This window comes from Athene noctua, chromosome 27 (assembly GCF_965140245.1).
Source record: "Athene noctua chromosome 27, bAthNoc1.hap1.1, whole genome shotgun sequence".
Lineage (NCBI taxonomy): Eukaryota > Metazoa > Chordata > Aves > Strigiformes > Strigidae > Athene > Athene noctua.
The window spans coordinates 6,767,428-6,779,695 of NC_134063.1; positions in this window are offsets into that span (position 1 = coordinate 6,767,428).

A 12,268-nucleotide genomic window follows, 5' to 3' on the forward strand; every position below is an offset into this window, starting at 1 on the left:
GGCCGCGATTGGCTCGCGGGGCGGGCAAACCCAGCTTTTCATTGGGCGTCTCAACCGTCCGTACCGTGTTTCAAAAAAAAAAAAAAAAAACCCACAAAACCCCCAAAACCCGTAAAACCCCCCCCGCCCTCTTGAAAAAAAAAAAATTAAAAAAAATAAATAAAAAAAAAACAACACAAACCCCCCCCACACACCCCCAAAGGCCCGGGCAGGAGGCGGGGCGAGGCGCGCGGAGGCGCAAGTTTGTCCAAATCTGCCTAGCAACGGGAAGGGGGGGGGGGGGGGGGGGGAGGCGTCCCGAGGCGGGGACGGTCGGTTGGTGGCGCGCGCGGCGCCCCGGGAGTCCCGCGGCGGCGCGAGGGGCGGCCCGGGGAGGGGAGGGGAGGGGAGGGAGGGGAGGGAGGGGAGAGGGGAGGGAGCCCGGCGCGAGGCGGGTCTCCCTGCGCGCGCAGCCCCCTCCTCCTCCTCCTCCTCCTCCTCCCTCCCGCCTCCTGTCAGTGGCCACCTGAGGGAGCCGCCTCCCCTCCCCCCACGGCCCCAGTCCGGCCCGGGCCCCGCTGAGGAGGAGGAGGCGGCTCTGAGGGGGCTGAGGAGAGTGAGTGACATCCCCCCCCCCGCAGCCCCTGGGGACCCGGCGGGGGGGACACGGGGTGTGGGGGGACACGGGGGGGGGGACACGGACACACCCCGAGGGGACAGCGGGGCTGAGGGGAAGGGGCGAGGAAAGAGGCCGCGGGGGGGGGGGTGAGGGGAGAGGGGCCGGGGGTCGCTGCGCTGGGGGGGGGGGCGGACCGGTGTGTGTGTGTGTGAACGGGAGGGGGGGGGGTGTGAGGCACGGCTGACCCCCCCCGCCCCATCTCTGTCCCTCGGGGTACGGGTGTGGGCGCCCCGCGGGCGGCGGGGCCGGGGCGACAGGGCCCGGGCCCGGCGGGGGAGGGGAAGGCCCGGAGGGCCGCTGGGGAATTGGCCTGAGGAAGGAGCGGGCCTGGGAGGGGCGCTCAGAAAACCGGGGAGAGAGAGAGGAGAGAGAGAGAGAGAGGGGGGGGGGGGGGAGAGGAAAAAAAAAAAAAAATTCTAAAAAAAAAAAAAAAAAAAAAAAAAAAAAAGGGGGTTGGGGAAGTACCAGCGGAGGGTGGGCAAGGCTGAGGGGGTGCCAGGGAGGAGCCAAGAGTGCATCCTGGGAGTTGCCCGATAGGCACAGCCACCCGAGCATGGCAGCGGAGGCAGATTATTAGTCCCAGAGACTTGGGAAGGCGGGGGAGGGGAAGTGGGGGAGGGGAGGGAACTACCGATGCTAAAGATGGGGCATCCGGGGAAGAACTTGGGGCCACCGAGCCGGGCTGGGGGCAACCAGCTCCGAAATGGGTGGGGAAGGGGCACCCCTGGGGGGAGAACCCGGTGGGTGGAGGGGGAAGGGTGCTGCTAGAAACAAGAGGGCTGGTTTATTTTGGTAACGAAGGTACCAGGACTCCTGAGATGAAGCCTCAGTGGTGCGCGTCCTTCGGGGGGGAACGAGACGTCCACTGCAAGAGAAAGTGGTTGCTCCAGACATGGACAAAGTTCTGTGGCGGGGCAGCAAAAAAAAAAAAAAACCAAATCGAGGGTCTGCCGTTGGATGAGGCGTCCCTGGGAAGAAAGGGTGGATGCAGGCAGGGTGAGGCCACTTATGGAGGGGACCTGCTAAGCAGGAACAAAAAAAAAAAAAAAAAAAAAAAAAAAAGAAAACCTGGTTGCTTGCTGGAGAGTGCCAGATGGGTTGAATTCACGACAGGACTTAAGATGGAGGTGTTTTGTGGGGCTGATGCCAAAGAGGAGTCCTTATACCCCTGTGTCTAGATGCGCGGAGGTTCTGTGCTCGAAAGATTTGAGAGCCAGGCTCATTTGCGCCAATTTGAAAACACCACCGTTGCGTTTCCCTCGATCGCTTTCTCTTTCTGGCAGTGTTTTATCTCTGTACTACTTCGGGGGGGGCGGGGGGGGGGGGGGGGAGATTGAGTTTGTACGCAAGACAAGCTCTATTCAAAATAAAGTTATATCCTGTCTGTGGTCTACCACCTTCTCCTCACCCCCAGCTATCTGCCATGTTTCACAGAGCGGATCTAGAGGGCTTCTTAAAAATCTAATTCATTATTAATTTTCTATCTATCTTCCACTTTTTTTTTTTTTTTTTCTCCCCGTCTTTGTGATAAGCGTGGTGAAAAGCTATAAGGGAGCGTATGTCCGGGCTGTGCATGCTGTGGCAGTTGCTATAGGTAAAAGAATATTGTCAGTTTAAGTATTTAGAAGTAACTAACTTTACAAATTTTGACTCTTCACGACATTTTAGGAGCAAATTCCAAACAAGAAAAAAGTGTCAGGGAAGAAAAAGCTTTTCCTTTTGCTTTAACTTGAGAAGGACCCTTAAATATAACTCCTAAACAACTTAGAAATCGCTGGCACAAAATATTTATTTGACAGGACTGAACGCAAAGCACCGCTAAATGCAAAGAAAACTGTGTGAAATACTTCAGGATTTTTCATGGTTGTACCAAGGACAAAGTTTTAAGAAAGAAAACGCATTTTTAGTGGTCAGTCTTCTTTTAAACTGTAGATTGAGTTTTTCTTCTAATCGCAATCTCAGTGGCACAGCTGACTCCTTTTTTCAGACTTTCCGAGAGTTTAATGACACATCTTACACGAACCTGAGCACGCGTACTGTTCAAGCGGTGACTAAATCTTCCAGAGAGAGTAAAACAGATGTTGTTATCGCACAACTATAACTGAAATTATGTCTGTGTCCCTAAATCCTGCTGTCCAGTGGGCTACTGTCTGAAGCAAGCAAAACGCTGCAAGCTATTTCACGTCTCCCAGTTGGCTTCGTTTTAACCATCTTAATTCCCTGTTGCCATGAGCAATTTCAGAGGGTCTTGCAGGAAGAAACTCGTCTGCAAGCCACAAATTGGGGAGTACAAATAACAAAACTTTGTTTAAAAAAAAAAAAAAAGTACACAGTCGCACCAGCTTTGCTTTTGAAATCTACTTGAAGAAGGTGGATTAGCTTTCATCCAAAGTCAATTACCCAGTTGCCATCATGACAGACTGGGTGCTTCAAGGATTGTATGTAAGAGGCAGAACCACCGTACTGCAGCCAAAAATACCAGGCACTGCTAGATTTAGGTATAACTGAATGTCTCTTCCCTCGCTAAGAGTTCAGCTGTTTGGGCCAAGGGGAGATCAACTACCTTCCACCCCACGACCCTCAGCATGAACTTAGGGAGCCCGCTGAGTCTCCGGAGAAACTGGCCCGTATGTTGTCACAGTTCCCCAAAGGCGGGCACGGAATTTCAAAGTAGCAGTGGTGAGTTCTGCAGCGAGTCACAGCCGCGTTCTTAGCAGCACCCCTGAGGGATCGGGAGAGACAACCCTAAAACGTCTCCTAGTAGTAGCGCGATGCCGTGGAACGAGGACTCGGGGCATCTCTCTGTGGCGTTCTTGCTCAGAAAAAAACTCTTTGGGTAGATGCGTGAAGAGTATTTACCCATCCTGGCTTGCTGGTCCTTGCAGAACGCTGGGGTTTGATCTCATCTACGCTTCTGGGCTGACTCAGAGTATCTAGTTTCACAATTCTGGTGTGCCACCAAAAATATCAATGGATGTTGCAGCCAAAGAACAATGAGAAAAGACACACTATAAGAATACCCCTTTTGCTGACTAATTCCCTTTTCTTTGGAGCAAGGTGGCGTGTATGTTTTTGGAATCCTTACCAGCGTGGTTAGTAGCCCAGCTCTGACAGCTGAAGGCATTTGAGCTGCCGTACCATGTAGGAGGGGGTGGCCTGGCTCTCGGAGAGCATCAGAGAGCATCTCCGGAGGCCAGCGGTCTTGCCTGGTTGGTTGGTTATGTACAGAGATGCCATAAGTTCCTTTCAGAATAGGATAATAAATATTTTTCCCCAAGTAAAATAAACTGCATTGACCAAATCCATTGACCCATCCTAATCACAGGAGAAAATACTCCTCTTTGGGTCTTCCGCAGGGTTAGAGGAGAAAGCTTAAAAATCAGTATGGGCAGGAGGACAGAATCACTGTGGTGTGACGGAGTCCTCCCTGCCTTTTCATTTCAGTCATTACTTTTAACCAAATAGGTTTCTAGATTTGCAAAATAAGCAAATTAACGCTGGTTGTGAAGGATAACTCTGTGCCATTTCCCTAGAAAGAGAGATAACGTGGACGCCCTGTCGCCATGTATGAGCTATTGTGCCTTCATCATCGTTTCATTTTACAAGAGGTTCCTTCTGTCAGCCATGACATCAGCTCACCCTTCAGCTTCTGTGGCTTAGGACAGATCCATTTCTTGCTGCAAGTGAAGAACCAGGGTGTTAGTGCCAAGCTGAAATACTGGAACGATACCTGCAGTGTTTACTTTTTGGTTGCCTGGCATAGTAAACCAGTGGCCTTATGCTCACGGAGCTACCAGAGGTATTTTTCAGGATTTTTTCCATCTTTTAATTGTTTTTGCAGCCCATACTAGTTTTTTTTTCTTTGCCAGAAAACCCCATCTTCTAATCAACTGCCCTTACTAATAGTCTTTTATAAGTTCTTTAAGTTTATGCAACTGAACCCACTTGCCCAGCCGATAGGACACGGGTGTTCCAAGGAGGCTGGAGAAAATGAGGGGAGGATGGTCGGTATTCGGTGACAGCATCTGGGCTTTGGGTCCAAAGGGCCCCGATCAAAACAGCTTCACAGCTGGGGAAGAAACTTGGCATCGTGACTGCCGGTATAAAATCAGGCAGGTTTTTTTCCTAGCTATTAGATTTCACCATTTTCTCAACGTACATGCATACAATTACTGATGAATTAGAAAGCATTATATTTTTAATTTATAGATAAGTATCTCCAAAGAGCACTGGAGCCCAGATACAGTTGCCTTGGTTCCTATGTGCAGACCAGTTAAACTATCCTTCAACAATTGATTTATATAACTGAAATAGCTAGGGAAGTGAGAAATTTCCTTCCTCTTAGGATACAATGCCAAGGATGTCAAATCTCCAGAGAGCCTGATGATAAGAATTGGGCTGTCCTTTTCTGCAGTTATTAAACAAGTCTATGATTAGGCATCGGAGCAGGGGGGCCGTGGAGTGCGGATCTGTGGCACCCTCTGCCCTCCCTCTCGGTTGTATGTGCCTCTGCAGACCCAGGGCAAGGCTGGCTAAGCGTGTGATGGACGACCGGCCTCCTCTTCAAAGGAAAACAAAGGGTGCTTCAGCTTTTGGTGACAGAGATGGGATTTTTTTTCCCTGAGAGCCATCCCTTGGCAGGGCACTGGGAGCGGCGTGTAACCGGTAGCAGCATCTGATGGCTGCGAGGGATCTCCCCCACTGCCTTTTCTCAGCAGAAGCAGCTGGATTCATTGTCCAGGACAGATTTTAGGTTGGAAAGCAGCTTACCAAAGTCTGCCTGTCGGCACAACAAAGTGCTCTTCCTTCTTCCTCAACTGATTTTAGTTCCTATTGAACAGCCTGAATTTTCTAAGGTAAAGACGCGGGGAAACGCATATGCAATTTGTGAAGTACTATTGAAATATAAGATTATTCAGGAAGAAGAAAACCCCTAATCTTGGTCCTCCTCTATGTCAATTCTGCAAAGGTGGCCTCAGCAACTAATGCAACGAATGTGTGGAGAGTTACAGCTTAGGACTCTCACAAACTCAAAGCGAGAAGCAGTGGTTGCTTTATGAATACTTTTCCCTTGAAATCTGCCTGAAAAAATAAGACCCGTAATGACTGATCCCATCAATCCTAAATTTAGAAATGAATTTAATTTATAAGCCTCGCTTTTCAGCAGGAAAGCAGGTTATGGAACTGACCTAGTATAGTGCTATTGGGGGAAGAGAGGCGACTTCATAGAACTGAAGTTAGAATTAGCAGGCGGTCAGGGGAAAAGACTGGCGGGTTTTATGTGCTGATAATAAACATCTTATTACCAGAAGGAACAATGTTAATAAATGCTTATAGTAAACATGGTATAAGACTCTCATAATCCTCGTGAAAATACAGAGGTTTTCAAAATGCAGCGTATTCCAATAACAGTCTGTCTAGTTGACTTTATTTAGATCAGTAAAACCTGGCTGTGCTTTCTCAGACCTTTGGCTTTACATCGATGTGCCCGTGATTGCTTGTAACGTAACTTTATGGTGAGGCTCTGTTGGCATCTTACAAACAACACAGTCAAGTCCTTGAGAATTACAGGTAACAAAGGGCTCGGAGTATTCATCTTTTACAAATAACAACATGAGTTATAGTAAACTGAGGTCGTGTTGAACTGTCAGACTTTTATCCGCTTACGAAAGTTTAAAAGAAAGAGAGGTACAGATAACCTGCTTGCTTGGCCTTGACACGATACAAATGTTAATAAATCTAATTATAATCAAGGAGATGATTTTGTAGCGAACTGGCACAGTTGTCTTTGGATGCAATGCAAGTTTCAATGCAGTGCTGATCCCTGGGTGGATGCCTTGAGAAACCAGGAACAACCGGGCGCTCCCTTTCACAGCTCTAAGCGCTCAGTTCTCTCGAAGGCACAGTATTCTGCAGTGTGTTTTGCTCTAAGTTCCTACTTTGCGCTCTTTATCTACTTTTTGTTCTAAACCAGGATTCATTTCATCTCTGTTGCGAGGTCTCTACGTGTGATTTCAGTTCTCTGCTTGGCTCCCTCCAAGGCTACCTTGACTCTGGTCCTGGAGATTCAGTGTGCTAAGGTTAATCACAGTCTCGTGCCGACCACCTCGCTCGATGCTTTTGCCTGTAGCCAACCAGTAGTCCCGGTCTTTGGGGTAAGAAGGGCTTTACTTCCAGTAAAAAAAGTTAAAGCTGAAGCTAATTCAGTTAAAAGATGATTTTATACACAACCAGCCTCAGTGTTCGTACACAGTATGGGTTTTAGCAACAGGGAGAGCATGAATCATTTGCCTGTCTGCATATTTAAAGAAATCTGAAGTAAGAGTAACATGACAATGTTTTGGAGGATCTTGTATCTATTTTCATCAAAATTGGAAAAAGAAGGTCTTGCATAGGCAGAACTCAGAGCATTCCATCAACTCCTTATTTCTCGGTCACCCCATCCTTAAGGATCTTTAGCCAGAACTCGTCTGTTAAACCACAGAGACCTGTGGATGTCATGGCATCCGTACAGACAGATATCTGATTGTGCGAGCGTTAATCTCCGTTAGGAATCTAGTCTGATGCTGGACTGAGAGAATAAACTACTGGGAATTGCTCAAATACATCTGTGGAATTTAGGTGGAGTTCTTCAGGCTGCAACTACAAACCCGTTTACCTTGTGAAAGGCATTCCCTACACACTCTGAAACCTTTAGTTTGCAGGGTCTGAACTGTAAAAACAAATCTTTCCTGAATCAGGCTTTTCTGTGTCCAGTTTGCCAACCGGTAAACACTGACTGGGGGGGTTTGTTCAAATCTGATTAATAAGGATGTATTATTAACAATGACAACCCGGAGTCAGTAACAACCACCTCCTGCCATTTACGAGACACTTGGGCAGATAAACACACATCCCACTTGAAAACGCTTTTGAACCCTTTCAGCTTTAAATTTGATAACCTGAAAATCCACAACGTGGCTGAGCAGCACGATCTGACTTTCCAAATCTTTGGTACAGTTGCTGAAAACAGCCCCGCAGCCCCGCGGAGGGACATCTCACGTGTGTCAGAGGGAGAGAGCGAGGTTTGAATCGTGGCATCTACGATACTGCACGACCTTGGGGTCTGCTGCTTCATCTCCCCGAGAAACGAACCATTTCAGCCCCAGGGATACCAGGCAGCCTAACTGGCCCCTTCAACAATAAAAGCTGGTTTTCTAGAAAATGGGGTAATTACAAATAGAGCTTTTTGGTCCCTTCTCTTCCACAATTGCTAAAGCTTAACAGTTATTGAGGTTGTATTTATATTTCCCCCATTACCTCTAATTTGGAGGGCAGTAAAGACTCCAAACTCTCTCCACAGCGGAGGAAATGTCACACGCGTTTTCATTCTCCGAGCACGTCCCAGTAACGGTGCTGTGCAAAACTCTCTTCTCTCCTGCCTTCACTGCTTGGGGCTTCAGGGTATATGGACGTGGATACTAGCGACAATTAGTAATTTAAATATTTTTTAATCAGAAGCCAACAAGAAACTAATACACAGCTGCAAGCTGCACTCGGGAAGCCATTCATCCTTAAAACTACAGAGTTTAATAGCACAGCGGTCCTGTAGCACCTCGAGTGCCCCCACCCCGCAGAGCTTACCAGTTAGAGGGGGCAAAACGCAGTGCGAGCGTGTAAGAGGAGGGAAAATTAGCAAATGATAAGAAAATCATCTGATTGTATAAGCGGACCGTGGCACAATGCTGTTTTCATTTAAAAAGGGCAGTGTTAAGTGACCAGCAGTCCAGCTGATGCAGAACAAGCCACTGCTGGTTACTTCTTGTAAGCAGATTCCCCCGGTGCCGAGTATCCCATAGTCTGTTCTAGAAAGGATTCCGTGCTAGAAAAAAGACTCAGGGACCGAGCCTTATCTCTTGCACCAAATGATAAAACCAGTGAGGTCCGCAAGGGCTCCCGGTTTTTCTTTTGCGTATCGTGCTTCCAGGCTGCAGACAGTTAAAAATAGGCTGGCAGGTCCAGATGAAAAAGATTCTTGGGGATATTCAGTGACTGATACAATCAGCAGGAAGGGAGCCTGAGATCTCTTTGTAGGTGCGGACCCACTGATTCGAGTTCCTGCTCCTCACAGGAGTGTTTGCGGCGGTTAAAACTTACAAAAAGTCAAATTATACCAGAAGTTTGTAGAGTTTTCCGCAACTGGTTAATTCTTCTTTTAATCAGGGTCAAGTACTGATGAGCCATGTGACAATGATCAGTAAACAAGCAAGAGGTGCTTGTTTACAGCCATTCCCTCCAGTAATGGCTCCGTGGGTCTGACTCACTGTTTGCCAGCAAAACGTTTGTGTCCGAAGTTGCAGATCACAAGACCGACTGATCTGAGACAGGCTGTGGTGGACCAGTTTTCAGGAGGTTGAGATGTCCTTTGGCAGATCTTTAAATAACAGCAATGCTGGGTGAACTTTGTTCTCTCCCCCTTGTGAGCAAAATCGATAGTCCATGAAGCGCTTGTTGAATTGGAGCAAAGCTCCTAATATATCCTCGTCCAGCCATTAAAGTGCTTATTAGAGACAGGGTCAGATAATATCACGCTGAAGGCACCGTCTTGGGCCAAGCAGTGTTTGCATGCATCCACTGCTTTCCCCATTTCCTCAGCAACTTACTGATCTTTAATGTCTTTCAGTTCCAGAAAGATTCATTTTCATTTCTCTTTAGGGTCATTCACCTCACTGCTTAGATCGTGGAATTCTGACTGTTTCCAATCTCGTGTCTTGCTTTGCCACAGAAAACGTTTCACATTTAAGCGTCGCTCCCGGTGGGTGGGAGATAGGCAAACAGACCCGACGGTACAGATTACAGAGTGACCCTGAAGAGTCTCAGATTCTTCTCGTCAAAAAGCACCAGTTTACCATTTCACCCTATTCCTGAACTACTTACCAGAAATTCTGTCCCGAGCAGTTAGGTGGGAGCTGCAACTTGCACTTGCATGAAAATAGTTTCACCAGAAAAAAAAAATCAGTTTCACCAGAAAATAAGTAAAGGACCATCTCTCACTCTCAAGCCTTTCGTTCTTAGCATAAACCATCTTAAAAGTGTATTCTTAAGATTTTGAGTGCTGTTGCAGCATGCTTACAGTTTTATCCTTTTTTTCCCCTAACTATTTGAGGATGTAGTCTCTTAATTTAAAATTGACAGCCAGCAATGTAAAAGATTTAAAAAAAAAAAACCAACAACCCATCCTTTACAAGGTGCTAGGGTTTGCTTCTTTTAAAAAAATAAGAGGATTGCAGTCTGTCTTGTCCCGGTGTCAGACTCCAGGCCAACACACCCTCAGCAGTAGCCCCTACTTTATCTTCTGAACGGTGGAAATGAGGTGAATGTAACACAGACACCGACCTGAAGCAGCTTTCAGAAATATCTGTGCTCCTGATTTCTTGCTCCTCTAGACCATCCAGCGACCTCAGAGTTGTGTTCTCTACCTTTACTAAAACACATATCGGCTACCGAGCTTAAGAACTTGTTTAGCCTGTTTAGGATGCCAATATTAGCATGTTCCCATGCGTCTTACATCTGCTGGTGGTTGCAGGATGATGACCAAGGCTACCAGATCTGGCTTGAGCTTTACTTCTTCTTTGACCTACATTCTGATGTGCATTGAGAAAAGGCTTAATCTCCTTTTTCTTTCTTCCTTTAGGGACACTTGTGAATTTTGCCTGAATTGTTGGGGTTTTTTTCTCACATCCCTGTACCAAATTCTGCTCTTGTCACAACAAAATTAACATATGCTATATTGGGTGGTATTTCTATGAGGAGCGGAGATAGTGTGGTATTAAAATAGATAGGAAGGATGAAGTATTTGATCCATATTATCTATGGACTTTGCATTTGGAGTGTGGGAAGTACCTCTGGAAGAACAACTTCATCGCTGGACTTTGTGGCTCCAGCACAATTATGCTTTTGTGGTGAGATGTTCAGCTTTAGAGTAGAATCTAGGCTTCGTCACATCAGTTTGGGTCCTCAGGACGAATATTTACGCCGTTTTCTGGGTTTGTGCTGCCTTCTTAAATGAAAACCAGGCGCGAGTGAGTATTCGAGGCCATTAGCTAGGTTGGATCTTTGTAATTCATTTTCATAAAAACTGAAAAGACTGAGACAAAGCGCCTAAGTGCTGCGTGCTGCTGGCTGGGAAGGCGGACGGGGACGGGTTCCCTCTGGAGCCACCCACACAGAGCCAGCCCGGGCACCGGGGAGCGTCATTAGCGCCGTGCAGCTGATGCCCTTCTCCAAACAGTGTCACCTTAGTGACACACCCAAGACATGCCAGCTCCAGCCCCGCCAGCCGGCTGAATTCCAGCCCTCCCTCTCCCAGCTGACCGCACACGCACCTCGCTCTGCCCTGCGCTTAATTGAGTAGTTTTAATCAAGGCCCAGGTGAGAAATAGTGAGGTAATACTCTGGTATTGCCTTCCTGTGCATCGTCTGATTCACAGCAAGGAAGAGATTCGCAGAAGTACAGCTCTTTGCTTACATAAATGGCTTTTTTAATTCTGAACTATTGGATTTTAATTTAAACGTAGTATTTAATTTAGATTAAAATCCAATAATATTAATAATACCGTGTGGCCTAGTTTAATAAAGGACATGCGTAGCGCCCAAGTATTTAGCTAGAAGGTGGAGAGTCCCAAAAAGGGATATATTCAGATTAAAGGTGCACTGACACTTGGCTGTGAAGGTTTTAGGTGCTCTTTCAAATAGGAGAGGGAACTAACTGCTTTAATCACGTTTTAGCAATACTCTCCTACTGGTGAATACTCTCTACCTGGCCAAGACATTTATATATTAAAATAGGGGTAAGGTACCACTTATCAATTAGTTTCAGATGTTCATACCTACAGATTCTTCCCCAAATCCCAACTCTCTCAAAGTCGGACAGATACGAGGTAGATTAATTTAATTAGCTTTTTTCCTTAATTTGTTGCAGTTTCATAGAACTTTCCTCCTGAAGTTTAGGACTAGTTTCACTGCAGCAGTTTACATAAATGTGTGAACAAGTTGCTTCACGGTACGTATATATTTCTAGGAATACACAAGTCTGTGGTCTCGGTGTTTCTCTTGCTGGTAAAGCCACCGACTTGCCACACTTGATTGTCACTGAAATGACATCAGCTTGTGTCTCTGTTAAGCGATTATAACACTGATGCACCTTCCAGGTGACTGAATTATCAGCAGTCCCTCTCGATGCTGCGCCTGTGCCATCCCCCGGCAACACCTCGTTGCTAAAATTGGAACTTTGCCCCCAAAGAGAAGCCAGTCTTTATTAAAAAAATTAAAAAAATCAGTTGCTGGTCTTAAACCACACACAGTTCTAAAGGATTCACTAAACAATCACTTTGATGTTTTAAGTAGGCTGATGAAAGAAAAAAAGCATTCTCTTCACTCTGCAGTAGCATTGCTGTGCGTCGTGTTCGAGGGACTGTAGACGGGTGGTTTGCTTTTCTGGGCTTACGATTACCTGACCTGAAACAACTAAAATTGAATTTTCCCTGGTGGTCTTCTTGTGAGAAGGGACAGGAGGGAGGTTTGATGCGTGGTCCCGCTGCTGGGCGCCAGCGGGCAGGCGGAGAGCGAGCC